A 16,106-nucleotide genomic window follows, 5' to 3' on the forward strand; every position below is an offset into this window, starting at 1 on the left:
CATGCACCCCAATGTTCATAGAAGCACTCTTTGTAATAGTCAAGATACGGAAGCAACCTAAGGGTCCATCAACAGATGAAAGGATGAAGATGTTGCACACACACACACACACACACACACACACACACACTCTCTCTCTCTCTCTCTCTCACAAAATGGAGTGTTACTCAGGCATAAAAAAATGAAATTTGGCCATTTGCCACAAAATGGATGGACTTGGAATGCATATGCTAAAGTGAAAGAAGACAGAGAAAGACAACAACTGTATGTTATGACTTACATGTGAAATCTAACAAATAAATGAATATAACAAAAAAGAAAACTCAAGATGTAGAGAACAAACTGGCGATTATCAGTGAGAAGAGGGAAGGGGGGAGGGGCAAGATAAGAGCAGGGGATGAAAAGGTACAAACAAAGGTATATTGTACAGAACAGGAATAGAGCCAATATTTTCTAAGAATTTTAAATGGAGTATCATGTATACAAATACTGGCTCACTATGTTGCATGCCTGAAACCAGTATAATATTATAAATCAACTATACTTCAATTTTTTAAAAAAGCTCAGATTTGCCCCATGGAAATACTTCTTGGAAGGAGCTGGACAGACCCCTTTCAAACCCAGAATCAGTGGTCTGAGAGCAGCTTTACTATTTTCCTATAAAATCTCTGGCTGAAGTCCCATGATGTAAAAATTTAGCTACAGACAAGCCAGTATGACAAAGTGGTTTTCTCTCTCTGTGTGTGTGTGTGTGTGTGTGTGTGTGTGTGTGTGTGTGTGTGTGTGTGTGAGAGAGAGAAAGAGAGAGAGAGAGAGATGTTAGTAATACTAAATTGATTTTCAAATAAAATCTCATAAGTTCTCCAAGTTATGGATAAGCATAGCCATATGGCAGGCATCTCTGTTGCAAAGGGAATGGCACCTCAAAGGGAATGGCACCTCAAATAGGCTTCTTGATGCTCTGCCCTCCTCTACACCTGCTCCTCCTCTCCTGCGGAGGCCCCAAACCTAAAATCACTCTCGGGTTCTTTTTTCCCAAATGTCCGCTTCCACCACCAAAATATCCTTCTTTTTTTTTTTTTTTTTTTTTTGTCTTTTGCCATTTGTTGGGCTGCTCCTGCGGCATATGGAGGTTCCCAGGCTAGGGGTTGACTCGGAGCTGTAGTCTCCGGCCTACGCCAGAGCCACAGTAACGCGGGATCCGGGCCGCGTCTGTGACCTATACCACAGTTCACCGCAACGCCGGATCCTTAACCCACTGAACAAGGCCAGGGATCGAACCTGCAACCTCATGGTTCCTAGTCGGATTTGTTAACCACTGCCCCACGACAGGAATTCCCCAAAACATGCTTCGAACCCCACTGCTTCCAAGCCAGGGCTGCTGTATCTGAAACCTGGCTCCCAGCTTCCATCCCTCTTACCCAGATTCCTGCCTTGTCATACGTCTACCTGAGCCCACTCTTATTCTGCCCGTCCATTCTCTGCAGTGAAATAATACGTTTTAAAATGCTGGAGTTCCCCAATGTCCTGGTGGTTAAGGATCTGGCATTGTCACAGCCATGGCGTGTGTTGGATCCCTGGCCCGGGAACTTCTGCATGCTGTGAGCATTGCCAAAAAAAAAAAATTTGACGGATCCGGATTTCAGACTTCTTTCCTGGGGTCCACCATCTGGCTTCAGGCACTTCACTGATGGAACCACCCTCCCTCACTCTCTTGGCTCCTGACACTCTGGACTTGTTGTTCTTCACATGCGCCAAGCTTGTCCTCTGCTTTGCAGCCCCTGTGGCCCCTGCTTAGAACCATGGGTGCCCTTGACTTTGGATGGCTCGTTTCCTCTCACCAATCAAGTCATTGCCCAAATGCTCCCTCAGGGAGGCTTCCCTCGGCACCTGCTTCACTCCTGCTCTCTAGAACCTCAGAGAACATTCTGGAGCAAATGCTGTGGTGTGCCACCAGCTCCCCACTCAGGGCTGAGAGGCACTCGTTGCCTTTGCTGCTGGGAGTGCCAGCTGCCAACAGCTCACACCCGAGACACTTTCTTTCCAGCCACTGAAAGCTGCTTTGGGAGTGCCTGTCGTGGCTCAGTGGTTAACAAACCTGACTAGTATCCATGGGGACGTGGGTTCAATCCCCAGCCTTGCTCAGTGGATTAAGGATCTGGCATTTCTGTGGCTGTGGTGTAGGCCGGCAGCTGCAGCTCTGACTTGACCCTTAGCCTGAGAACCTCCATATGCCACAAGTGCAGCCCTAAAAAGAAAAAAAGGAAAAAGAAAAAAAGCTGCTTTGCCTTTGAAAGCTGCTTCACCCACATTTTATGCCCACTTCTTAGAGAAGCCTGCATCCTGTGGCTGGTCACAGGGGTACCTCAATCCCCTGGGCTCAGCTGAGCCAACTCTGCTTCCTGTCCCAGGCTCCAGAACACCTCAGCAGGACGGGTTGAGGCTTCTGCTGCAAATGCATCACGGATCAGCTTTTCCCTCTGCCCACTCTCCGCCGTACACCCCTCACACATGTTCTGAGAGCACCCCCCCAACACAAGCCACCTGCCATCGCCTCAATTTCTGTGTTTCTTAACTTATTTGTTTCTTTCCTTTTCCCCCAACTAAGACTTAAGTTCCATAAAGTCAGGACACTATCTTGTCCGCCTCTGTATCCTACCCAGATGCTTAGCGATGCGCCTGGCATGACATTCAATGTGTGTTCAGTAAATATTTACAGAATGAATGAATGACTATAACCCCAGTGTATGTAACAGATAAAAGAGAAGCTGCCTCTTTGAAGTTGGCTGCTTCCCCCCCCCCCCGCCCCCGCCCTGCCTCCACCCCTCACACCTGAAGCACCTCGATGTTCCTTAGGGCCAAGCTGGTCTTGGAAGCAGAAAATTGAAATTCACAGCAGGCATGGCTCCCTCACGACTCGGCCCTTCCCTGTGTCTCCTCAACTCAAGACCTGGCCAGGCCGGCACTTCGGCCCATGAAGCTGGGATAACGAGCCCACACCCTGCTCTGGGCAAGGAGGCTGGGAGACCCCAAAGGAGAGGTGGCCCATCTCCCCAATACCAGAGATGAATCTGAAGGACATGGAGAAGACCCAAGGGGGCTGAGGACCCCCAGCGAGGTTTTTTTTTTTTTTGTCTTTTTATGGCCACACCCAAGGCATGTGGAAGTTCTTAGGCAAGAGGTCGAACCGGCTACAGTTGCCAGCTTACACCACAGCCACAGCAACGCCAGATCTGAGCCACATCTCTGACTTTGCGCCAATGCTGGATCCTTAACCCACTGAGTGAGGCCAGGGATCCAACCTGTATCCTCATGGGAACTCCTCTAATACATATTTTTGACAGAGACAGGGGAACCAGCTTTAGAGGTTCTGACTCCTGGCTCAGAGACATGCTGAGCTGGAATTGGATATGGCTGGGAAGGCTTCCCCCAGGAACGAGGAGGGGAAGGTGGCCAGCTGTGCTGGCAGACTCCTGCAGGCGAGGCCCCTTGAGCCCCACGGAGAGCCAGCCCAGCCTTGATCTCACTGCCCGGAGGAGAGGCCCTCCGGCCACGGCCTCAGCCGGAACCAGCTCTTGGAGTAGCTGTGGCTTGGATTTCACTTCCTCCAAATCAGCCGAAATGAATTCTGCTTCTCCGTCCCTAGGAAGAGGCCCCAGCATTATCCAGCCATTCTCCCTCCCCTGAAGTCCCTTCACAAAGCAAAAAGGAAGTTTCTCACTGTCAACCCAGCACATATCCTCTGAGGCATTCCAGACACATCCCGAGGGCCTGGGCTGGCTCATTACACACCGTCTGAGACCAGGTCCAGCTCCTTCCACCGGCTGATGGTGGCCTGGAGGCAGGAATATTCATCAGAAACACAGAGCAACAGGGGCTGAGCCGGACCTAGTGCATTAGTGCCCGGGAGCCAGCCAGAGGGGTCACGTCCCTTCCTGGCACCATGGAGGCCACACATTCAGCCTGGGGACAGCCCTCTGAGGACCTCAGAGCCACACACCACTGGCCTAAGCACAAGCAGTGCTGGACACCAATATTAGCAACTGATGAGCAAACTTCCTTGTAGGAAAGCAGTGCCTGTGGTCTGCATGGCTACACTGTTTTACCACATCCTTATCACTATTTGAAAGAATAAAACCATTACTAGTGCATAATGTCCTCATCAGAGTACACAGGCCCCAGGCTCCTTTCTTGGGCTGACACTGACTTCGGTGACTTCGTCACCTTGAACAAATCCATTTGCGTTTTTATTTATTTTTATTTTTTTTTGCTTTTGAGGGCCGCACCCACAGCATATGGAGTTTCCCGGGCTAGGGGTCTAATCGGAGTTACAGCTGCCGGCCTACACCACAGCCGCAGCAACGCCAGATCTGAGCTGCGTCTGCGACCTACACTACAGCTCATGGCAATGCCAGATCCTTAACCCACTGAAAGAGGCCAGGGATCAAACCTTCAACCTCCTGGTTCTTAGTTGGATTGTTTCCTCTCTGCCATAATGGGAACTGCAAATAACACTTAGAGTGAAACAACAAAGCCAAGAATTAGAAAGAGCTAGATTCTTGATGGATGCCACAATTCCACATGCTCCTCTCCATGCTTCTTGTATGGGAATCAGTGTTTTTAAAACTGCTTATAGGAGTTCCCTGGTGGCCTAGCAGTTAAGGATCCAGCATTGTTGCTGCCATGGCACAGGTTTGATTTTTGGCCAGGGAACTCCTTTATGCCATTGTACGTGGGCAAAAAAAATCAAAAACCAAACAAAAAAAAACCCCCTGCTTTTATTGTTTATGCCACTAGTACTGCTGCAACCAAAGGCATTTCTGTCTAATACAAGCTAACTTTTTCTAGGGAGTTCCTGTTGTGGCTCAGAGGGTTATGAACCAGACTGGTATCCATGAGAATGAGGGTTCCATCCCAGGCCTCACTCAGTGGGTCGGGGATCTGGCTTTGCAGTGAGCTGTGGTATAGGTCACAGACTCAGCTCAGATCCAGCATTGCTGTGGCTGTGGTGTAGGCCAGCAGCTGCAGCTCTGATTCCACCCCTAGCCTGGGAACTTCCATATGCCACAGGTGCAGCCCTAAAAAGAAAAAGAAAGCAAATACATAAATAAATAATTAAGTATATTTAATTAAAAAAAAAAAAAAACTAACCCTTTTTAAACCACATGGTCACGGCTGCCCGTCAGTGCTTGCTTCACCTTCACACCTGAGGCTGCAGAAAAGGCAGTCCCTGTGCCAACAGTGGTGGCCACTGGTTGCCTTGCAGTGGTGGCCCCAGTCCTACACACACACACACATACAAACAGTGCTGTCTGGAGCTGGTCTCCAGCACAGCCCTCAGAGCAGAAGGGCATATAAATAAAAGGCCTTAGATTTAGTGAACTAATCAATATTTATTCATTCCCAGCAGAGCTGCGGTGGAGGCAGGAAGGCACAAAGAGCCTGTAAAACGCCTTCTGTACTGAAGTTCAGGATCTTGCTTCGGGGAAGGCCCCTTTGCTCTCTCACTGCCCAGCAGTCCAGACAGCAGAGCCTCGGGCGCCTCTGGGAAAACAAGGTACTGGGTCGATCGGCTGCAGGAGGACAAGGACAGAACAGAAGGGGACTGGGGGACCCATGATGATGGCCCAGCTCTGGCTGCAGCCATAACCTGCCATCTTGGTGGCTCATCTCACATGCACAGCACCCCTGTGCCACTCCAGGGCCTCCCATTTCTCTTGGCTCAGAGGATCCCCCGGGAGAGTCCATGTCCTAAGGGTGGTGCTTGTGGAGTGGCGGCCAGGTCCTTGGAGGGGTGCTTGTGGGTTTGAAGGAAGACCTGCCACCCGGCTTTTCCCCGCATCGCCAGCGAGCCATCGACTTTGCACTCACCTGCCCTCTGCTCTGCACCCCCGTGTCCTCCCTGCCTCCCTGTTTTTCATTTCTCTCCCTCCTACCCAGCCTTCACACAGCCATTCGTTATTTTCTGGCAGGATAGACGATCTTTCTCTCTACTCGGAACTTTCACACCTCCCCCTGGACCACTGAATCGGGCCCCAAGTCTGTTGCCTGATGTTTTAAAGCCTCTCCCTCAAGCATTCAGCCTTCTTGCTTTTTTAATTTTTAAAAATTTTAATTAAAGTATAGGGGATGTATGATGTTGTGCCCATTTCTTCTGTACAGCAAAGTGACCCAGTCACTTTCTTATATTATCTTCCATCCCAACTGTATCCCAGGAGACTGGATACAGTTCCCTGTGCTACACAGCAGGACCTTATTGCCTGTCCTTTCCAAATGTGATAGTTTTCATCTGCCAACCCCAAACTCCCGGTCTATCCCACTGCTCCCCTGCCCGCCCGCCGTGGGCAACCACAGGTCTGTTCTCTATGTCTGTGAGTCTGTTTCTGATCTGTAGGTAGGTTCATCTGTGCCATATTTTAGATTCCATATATAAGTTATGCCAATGGATTTGTCTTTCTCTTTTTGACTTGCTTCACTTAGTATGGGAATCTCTAGCTGCATCCATGTTCCTGCAAATGGCATTATTTTGCTCTTTTTAATGGCTGAGTAGTATTCCACTGTGTGCATCTTGTTCTTAATCCATTCATCTGCCAATGGACATTTAGGTTGCTTCCATGTCTTGGCTATTGTGAATAGTGCTACTATGAACTTAGGGGTGCATGTATCTTTTTGAATTATAGTTTTGTCTGGATATATGCCCAGGAGTGGGATTGGTAGGTCACATGGTAGTTCTATATTTAGTTTTCTGAGGAACCTCCATGCTGTTTTCCATAGTGGTTGTACCAATTTACTTTCCTATCAACCATGTAGAAGGGTTCCCTTTTCTCCACACCCTCTCTAGCATTTGTTATCTGTAGACTTTTTAATGATGGCCACTCCAACTTGTGTGAGATGGTATCTCATTGCAGTTCTGATTTGCATTTCTCTAATAATTAGTGATGTTGAGCATCTTTTCATGTGCCTACAGGCCATCTGTATGTCTTTGGAGAAATATCTATTCAGCCTTATCATGTTATCCCTCTCTATGTATACAATGTATGCTCAACAGAAATGATTCTCCTTGATCTCTTCTGCAGGGCTTTTCTTAGGCTGCCTTCTCTACCGCTGATGCCTTCCCTCTTCACCACCGTGAAGAATCTAATCAGATCCATCAGGGTTCAGTGTAAACTCCTCTTCAGTTTCCTCCAATCTCTGCTCTCCTCACCGGGAGGACGCTTTCTTCCATTGGGTCATGGTAACAATTGATATTCGTTGCTCTAGAATGAGTTTCTGCTTCAGGGATGGTTTCCCCACTTTCTCTTACATAATAGATCATGAGCCCCCATCTCTCCCCGAGGCATATTTGGAGAAGTCTGGAGGCGTTCTTGGTTGTCAGCCTCTGGGGGTGCCACTGGCATCTAAAGGATACATGCCAGGGATTCTGATCAACATCCTACAATGCCCAGGGCAGCCCCACAACACAGAATCCTCCAGCCCGAGATGCTCAGAGTGCTAAGGTGGAGACACCTCATGTTCAATTATAAGCTTCCTAAAGGCAGCAGCCATACTTTCTATTCTTTGTATTCTCTAGAGTAGCCAGCTTTGAAAAGGAAAGACTGTAAATATTCACTATACATTTGCATATCTTGTTTGCAAGCTGGATGTAGGTGCCTACTGCCTGGATAATGGCCTCTCCTCTGCTCTTTCCACGTGATATTCCACTAGTGACTCAGGTCATCACCAGGAGGATGGAGGACCATAGCAATCCTTCGTTACTGATGTTCTCTGAGTCGCTCCCTGCCTCCCGGGACCCCACAAAGCAAAGTCCCAGCTCATGTTCCCTCCACTCCTTATGGAAACTCCCCCACTAAGCTCGCTGCAGTCTGTTGTCTTTATAGAGGATCAATAAAAGCAGGGCTCCACTGAGTGGTGTTCCTATCTCCTCTGTGGAACTTCAGTTAGCACTGTTTTGTACACTCACTTCCCTGGAATGTAATTTAATTTTTTTTTTTTTTTTTGTACTGCATGCAGCATGTGGAAGTTCTCAGGCCAGGGACTGAACCTGAGCCACAGCAGTGACACCACCAGATCCTTAACACACTGAACCACCAGGAAACTCCCCTGGGAGGTGACTTTAATGCCATCCCTTCAGTCTACAAATGACTAGAGGAAGTTTCTCCACGTTCTTCTATGTCCTTATCCAAGGACCTATATGGTAAATTCCTACCTACGTTTAATTCTGGGAAAACATTTTTGTCTCGGTAGATGAATATGTATGCTATGCATTGTCAAGAAAACAAAAAAAAATATATGCAATCCAATATGTTTCTTTTTTTGGCTTAGCTCTCAGAAAAGTTAGAAACAAATTCAATACACAAGTGTTAGAATCTGCTCAGCTCAGGTGTCTGAAACCATCTATTTCTTCTGCGTTCTTCAGCAGGAGTGTTATCCTTAAATGCCTTCCCTTGCACTGTGCTTTATTTTGAAGCTGCCTCAAGTCTTTGGGAGACAAATCTTCACGGAGAAAAATCAAAAACTTCTCAATGTTATTCTGAACCTTCTGCTGCCATTGGGTGCAGAGGGTCGGGGCCAGGGCTGGAGGCCACCTGGTTAGAATTCCAGCTCTTTCTTGTCATCCATATAACCTTGGGCTTGTTACTTGACCTCTCTTGGAATAACAAAACTACTGCCTAGGGTTATTGAAAGGATCAAATGAAAAATGATATGTCAAGAAGACATCTTTCTGTCCATCCTGGAAGAGGACATGTATCTCAGGCTCAATACTCAGCCCTGCTTGTGAAGTCTAGTTTTGTATTTACTCTAATATCTACACCAGCCATTTTGTAGCAGTACTAACAATTTTCTACTTTAACATAGATTCTTTTTTTTTTTTCAGGGCCACACCCATGGCATATGGAGGTTCCCAGGCTAGGGGTCCAACCGGAGCTACAGCTGCCAGCCTTCACCAGAGCCACAGCAATGCAGGATTCAAGCCGCGTCTGCAACCTACACCATGGCTCACGGCAACGCCGGATCCTTAACCCACTGAGTGAGGCCAGGGATTGAACCTGCGTCCTCATGGATGCCAGTCAGATTTGCTTCCGCTGAGCCACACTGAAAACTCCTAATGTAGATTCTTATAGTTATCATTTACCTTCCCCTTTAAAGCTAATGTAACAGATAGAAAGTTAAAACTTTCCACTCCTGTGATTTTCATTGCGAGGGTAAGAGATGAGAACAACAGCACAGCCCTCCACTTTGCCTCCTTTGGCTGTTATGGTTGCTATTTTCAGCGCTTGGTACCGTGCGTGTTTCTGTCACTTAGGCTGCTGGTTGGCCTCGAGGTTTCACGGTGTAAATATTAGGAATATGGCCAAAAAAGGCCCCTTGTTGTTCTTCTGGCCTTAGGAGGGGATGAATTTAGAAACCAGTGAAGAATATCTGGAATTCTGTATGTCTTTTTCATTAAGCAGTTTCTCATTTCTTTAGGAGCCCAGAGGCCCTGAAAAAGATTTTCACAACAGTATCATCCCTTTGAAAAAAAAGAAACTTCAATGTTGAGAGTAGTTTGATTCTCACCACTTGCAAGGAAGATGGGGAAGAAGCAGAGGCACCTCAAGACATCAGAGCCTATCCCAGTCCCGCAGCTACTGGTCACCATCCCGGATTCTGCAGGTGGCCTGGTTATTGCAATCTTCAGGTGACCCTGTGGCCCCCTGTCCCTTGCTCCTGAAACTCCTAAAGCGAAGACCTAAATCCAGAGATACTTACATTCTTTACTGAGTTGAGAAGAGAGGATTTGGAATACAAGTTTGTAAATCTTCCAGAGCTGTATGTTTCAGCCCCAAATGCCTCTTTGAATGTGCATATTTGCTAATTAAAAGGAAATAAAATTAAAAACCTAGGCCCTCCGTTTCCTTCGTCACAGTTCAAATGCTCAATGGCTGCATGTGGCCAGGAGTCCCCATCCCGGGCAGCCCAGAGGTAGAACGTGTTATCATTCCAGAAAGAGCTATTTCACAGTGCGAGAGCCGTTTTCTCCCTCCCTAGGGATTTGCAAAACAGCAGCATCACTGCATGTCAACTATTTCTTACGATTCCAAAGGGGCGTTCTTTCCGGAGGAGGGGATTTGTGACAGGGGCTCTCAGTGGTGACCCACCCCTGGGCCCACCGGTGTGGGCACCTGCACGCTTTGCACCCGGAGCCTCTCGTGCAGTGGCAGAGCCCTGCGATCCACACAGTCAGCCAGCGGCAACCTTGAGTGCCCCAAAGAACTGTTGCCCTGAAACTATTTGCTTTGTAAGTGGAGCTCTCCTTCCACCATGGCCCATGGCAAGCGGCCCCAAGATGTACCCCACACAGAAGGAGCAAGGGCTCCATGGGTGTCTGAAAGGCTCAGCTTGCTCTACATTTGCTCCTTTTTATATCGATTTAGAGACAGTCAAGTGTCCAAACAGGGTATCAGGTGCTATGTCATGTCTAACTTCCCAAGGAGGTTCTCTGGGCACATAAAGATAGACAAACAAAATGCTCTCACTATTGTCTCGCGGTGTCCCCGAAGCCAGCTGACCTTGACTTTTCTTCATTCTCTGCTTCTCTTGGAGGTTTTGGCCGGGGGACAGATCCCTCCTGGCTGCACCCGTGTGGTGCCTTTGAAGCTTAGAACAATCTTTTTTTTTTTTCCTGGTCCCAAAATAGTGCCTCTGTGATTACTCCTGATGCCGTGCTGTCATTAACCCAGGTTTCTGGCTCTGCTTCTTCTTCTCCAGATCACGGCTGGCACACAGAACATTGTGTCTTTTTTTGCCCCTAATTTCACACTTTCGCCCATGTTCTTTGTTCATAATCATAACCACCCTCGTCCTCCATTGCGCTCTTGCCGGGCACCACAAAGAGTGGTGAGGCCTGACAGGTGCCATTTAAAATTAATCTCACCACCTCCACAGCCGCCACCTTGCTCCAGGCCACCATCATCCCAGGACCACTGAAAAGCTTCCTCTTAGGCCTCCTTTCTTTTGCCCTTGTGCCTTTAAGCCCCCTCTCCACCAAGCAGCCAGAAATCGGAGTTAGATCACATGATTCCTCACGCCCTCTTCTGACGCAGATCAAGGTCAAAGTCTCTACAATGGTCTACAACACCTGGAGGCATCTGCCCTCCAGCCGTGTCACAGCACATCCTCTCACTCAGCTTTTCTCGCTCTGATCCAGCCACGGTGGCCTCAGGGCCTTTGCACTGGGTGCTCTCTCTGCCAGGTATCCACATGGCTTGCTCTCTCTCCTCCTTCAAGTCTTTCTTTATTCAAGGATCACTTTCCCAGTGAGGGCTGCCCAGTCACTCTATTTAAAATCTCTCTCTCTCTCTCTCTCACACACACACACTTTATCTCCACTGCACTATAACAGCATTGACATGGGAGTTACCGTTCTGGCTCAGTGGTTAAAGAACCCGACTAGGAACCATGAGGTTGCAGGTTTAATCCCTGGCCTCGCTCAGTGGGTTAGGGATCCAGTGTTGCCATGAGCTGTGAGGTAGGCTGGTGGCTATAGCTCTGATTGGACCCCTAGCCTGGGAACCTCCATATGGCACAGGTGCGGCCTCAAAAAAAAAAAAAAGAAAAGAAAAAAAAGAAAAACCCCCAAACCACCACTGACATCATTAACAGGTCATGAATATTACTTACTTATTTGCTTATTGTCATGAATCTTCCCCCACCAAGAATCGAAGCTCCATGGAAACAGGGATTTTTGTCTGTTTTGTTTGCCTGCACCTATTCCCGGCGCCTAGCACAGGCACCTGGCACATAGTAAGGTACTCAAGTATTTTTTTGAATGAGTGGATGGATTTGCATATCTCCTCAGATTATGATTAATTCCTGTTTCATGGGTAGGGACAGTGAAAGTGAAGCAATGCCACAACATGCGTTTCCTGCCATGATGATGACTCACATGCTGTCCCTGTCCTCTGAAGGGGCCCTCCGACCCTGCTGCTGCAGCTAGCCCCCGCCCATAGTGTCTCCAGGCAGGAGACTTCCAGCGTGTGCCAGCCCCCACGAAAGCAAGACCATCACATTCCTAAGATGCCAGCCTGTCGTTAGGCATAACTTCTGGAAATGGCAGCATCTGCTTCCCATCTAGACCAGAAAAGCTCAAAAAGCACAGATTCTGCACAGATGCCGGGTGCAAGCCTGCTGCACTCCTGGGTAGGCGTAGGCGGGGAGCAGGGTAACTGTCTCTCTGCCCGACAGGGTTCAACCTGTTATTTTGACTTAAAATGCAAGGTGAAGATTCTGGCAAATAAAGACTGGGCTTTTGGAAGATTTCTCATTGTCAGGGTCAAGAGGTTAAGGTTTAAATTTAATTTTGAGAAGAGATGCAGAAGAGAAAGGAAAGTGTTTTAAGTATTAGCTAATGGTTCAGTACAACAAAGAAATCTTTTTTTTTATAAGAATGAGTTTGGAACTACTGGTACACTTTTTAAAGTTTTTTTTTTAAATTGTGGTAAAATAGGCATCATATGAAATTTACCATCTTAACCATTTTGTTTGTTTTTGTTTTCTGTCTTTTTAGGGCTGCACCCACGGCATATGGAGGTTCCCAGGCTAGGGATCGAAGTGGAGCTACAGCTGCCAGCCGACACCACAGCCACAGCAATGCCAGATCCGAGCCACATCTGTGACCTACACCACTGCTCACGGCAATGCCAGATCCTTAACCCATTGAGCAAGGCCAGGGATCGAACCTGAGTCCTCATAGATACTAGTTGGGTTTGTTACTGCTGAGCCACAACGAAACTCTCATCTTAACCATTTTTATCAGTAGTGTCAAGTATGTACACATTGCTGTGCAGTAGATCTCCGGGGCTTTCTCATCTTATGAAATGAAACTTTAGGGTTTCCTTTGTGGCTTAGCAGTTAACGAACGCAACTAGGATCCATGAGGATGTAGGTTTGATTCCTGGCCTCGATCAGTGGGTTAAGGATCCAGCATTGCTGAGAGCTGTGGTGTAGGTCGCAGAGGTGGCTTGGATCCTGCATTGCTGTGGCTGTGGTGTAGGCCAGCAGCTGTAGCTCCAATTGGACCCCTAGCCCGGGAACCTCCATACACCATAGGTGGGCCCTAAAAAGCAAAAACAAACAAACAAACAAAAAACCTCCTGAAACTTTGTACCCACTGACCATGGGTACCTCCCCTCCAGCTCCTAGTAACCACCATTCTACTCTCAGTTTCCAGAAATTTGACGATTCTAGAGGCCTCCAAGTGTGGACTCAGACAGTATGAGCCTTTTTGCATCTGCCTTGTTTCAGCTGCATCATTTCCTCAAGGTTTGCCCATGTGGCTGAATGGGAATACTTTTGGAGACCCATTTCTGTGCAGGCTTCGTTTGATTGAGCTGGGCCCAAAGTCCAGAGGCTATTTTTAGAGATGCTTCATTTTTTCCTAAGCATTTGGTCTGCATGAGTGACGTGTAATAAGGAATGCTTTGTTTATAACCATGCTGTTCAAGCAGCGAGGCTTACCGCAGAGCAGTCTTTTTCCATTTAATTATATTTTTTTCCATGAACATAAAATCATTTATTAAAACAATTAATCACCAATAAATAGAGAACAGTATTTAAATAGATGTGCAGTGCCCTGTGTGTTTTAAAGGAATGGTTGTCAAACTCTCCCCAGGTCCTCAGGGACACGTCAGGGACCACTGAGGAGGGGACCGGGCAGGTTAAAGGCCCATCTCACCACCACCCCAGCTTTAATCAGAGCATCCTGTGGGCTCCTGTATAATATTTTATTTGAATAAACAGTTTCCATAGAGTGGTATCGTTAGTGCCATCTACCAGACATTCTGGATCTCTCCCCTTTCATCATGTGGGAGAGTCGTATTTCCTGAATTTTTTTTTTTTTCTTTTAGGGCCACACCCAAGGCATACAGAGGTTCCCAGCCTATGGGTCGAATCAGGGCTGTAGCCACCAGCCTATGCCACAGCCACAGCAATGCCAGATCCAAGCCACGTCTGCGACCTACACCACAACTCACGGCAATGCCGGATCCTTAACCCACTGAGCGAGGCCAGGGATCAAACCTGCATCCTCATGAATTCTAGTTGGGTTTGTTACCACTGAGCCACAACGGGAACTCCTACACATAGGTTTTAAAAATGTGAAAACCACTGTTTGGGGGTTATAGAAATGCTTGTGTCGATTCGGGCACCTTTTCACTAATCTTTAGCTCTTCTACATACTGCTTAATCCAGGCTCACTTGCTGTGGCCCTGGGTTGGACTAGGGTTTATTTATCTTTTCTTTCTCTTCCATGCTCACCTTTCACACTTGACTGGGACTCTGAAAGTTTCAGACGTTTTCCCACGAGATTAACTTTTGTAGACTTTCTGTAACTTTTTCCAGGAAAGGGAGCCTTCCCTTGCTAGGGGTTTCCACACTCGGCAAGTGCTTCTCTGCTCTGCCTCTTCCCAGCTCCCTGCTCCCATCTCAACTGTTTACATGAGGGAACCAGTTTGTAACCATTTCTTCCAGCCTTGTGGCCAAACCAGACTGAGAGAGACCGGAGAGGTAGATGAGGAGGAAGGAAGAGGTAAATGAGAAGGAGCAGAGAAATATTTTTGGCAGCTGGCTCATCCTGCTGGCCTCCTTTTCCAACCATGGGCTTCTGAGTTAGTATGGTTTTCCTGCATCAGAGTCATGAGATGGGCTTGTCCAAAACTCGAACTGCTGTTCAGTCCCCCTGGGAATACTGGAGTGACTCCCACATCCACTAAAGTTCGATGAACACTATTAAAAGTCATTCTTATCCTCCACCCTTCCCCACAGGCCATGGATACACCATCAAAAACATCCTTTCCTTTGCCATATTGGACCGTTCCATTTTTTTTCAGCCTCAGTATTCAAACACTTCCTGACTTAAAAAAAAAAAAAAAACTGTTGTAGCCGGAGTTCCCGTTGTGGCTCAGTGGGTTCAGAACCTGACTAGTAGCCATGAGGATGCGGGTTCAATCTCTGACCCTGCTCAATTGGTTAAGGATCTGGTGTTGCTGTGAACTGCTGTGCAGTTCAAAGATATGGCTGGGATCTGTCACTGCTAGGGCTTTGGCGTAGGCTGACATCTACAGCTCCAGTTCGACCCCCTAGCCTGGGAACGTCTGTATGCCGCAGGTACGGCACTGAAAAGCAAAAAAAAAAAGCCAAAAAAATTGTTGTAGCCATACATTCTCAGCCACTTCAGAACTCAGTTTTTCTAACATACAGTTAAGCAGAATATACCAATATTTTGAAGTGGAGGGAAAAGGGATACATTCATATTTTGTGCACTTATTCTTTATATAAACTTTCTTTTTTTTTTTGTCTTTTTGCCATTTCTTGGGCCGCTCCCACGGCATATGGAGGTTCCCAGGTTAGGGGTCGAATCAGAGCTACAGCTGCTGGCCTACACCAGAGCCACAGCAACGCGGGATCCGAGCTGCGTCTGCGACCTACACCACAGCTCATGGCAACGCCGGATCTTTAACCTACTGAGCGAGGCCAGGGATCAAACCCACAACCTCGTGGTTCCTAGTCGGATTTGTTAACCACTGCGCCAGGACGGGAACTCCTAAACTTGCATTCTTAATTTCAAGACACACATGAAAACAAAGACAAGCCCAGTAGCTGACTGCAGCCAAGCCAAGGGAGCATGAGGTTAGGTCTTGGGGCCCCAGGGTTATCACAGAGACAAGATGTTGATAATTGACATTGATCATCAAGTCCCTGTCCCTAACTTGACATGTCTTAACTCTTGTAACTGCTCTTTGAAGGAGGAATTATAGTGCTTATTTTACTATAAAATAAAGTGTAAGAGGACTAGACTCAGAGAGGTAAAGTCACTTGCCCAAGGCCACACAGCTGGTAAGCAGCAGAGCCTGACTTACACCTACAGTCACCAGCCTTCAAAATCCATATTCTCTACACCAAACCATTTGCCTTGCGAGGAACTGAGACCTCTGAGGAGGAGCACTGGAACCGTGGGAAGTGGGAGGCGCGGGGGGGGGGGAATTCAAGCAGAACCGGAAAAATGAGCGCCACCCAGGCCAATCCATCTTTCGTTTACAAGACAGACCAGAGGTCATGGCCTGAACATA

The 16,106-nt window shown here is 47.6% G+C and overlaps 1 long non-coding RNA gene across 1 annotated transcript; it reads left to right on the top strand.

Annotated features, from left to right (window-relative positions):
• The first annotated feature begins 5,373 nt into the window (after nt 1-5,373).
• On the top strand, nt 5,374-9,879 carry LOC146400908 (uncharacterized). Its single transcript, XR_014813561.1, has 2 exons — nt 5,374-5,557; nt 9,469-9,879. It is a non-coding gene; the product is annotated as an uncharacterized LOC146400908 (long non-coding RNA).
• The last annotated feature ends 6,227 nt before the right edge of the window (nt 9,880-16,106 follow it).

This window comes from Sus scrofa, chromosome 8 (assembly GCF_054392235.1).
Source record: "Sus scrofa isolate SSC_HxYL_T2T_F1_AM1 chromosome 8, Sscrofa_HxYL_maternal_Yorkshire_Landrace_v2.0, whole genome shotgun sequence".
NCBI lineage: Eukaryota > Metazoa > Chordata > Mammalia > Artiodactyla > Suidae > Sus > Sus scrofa.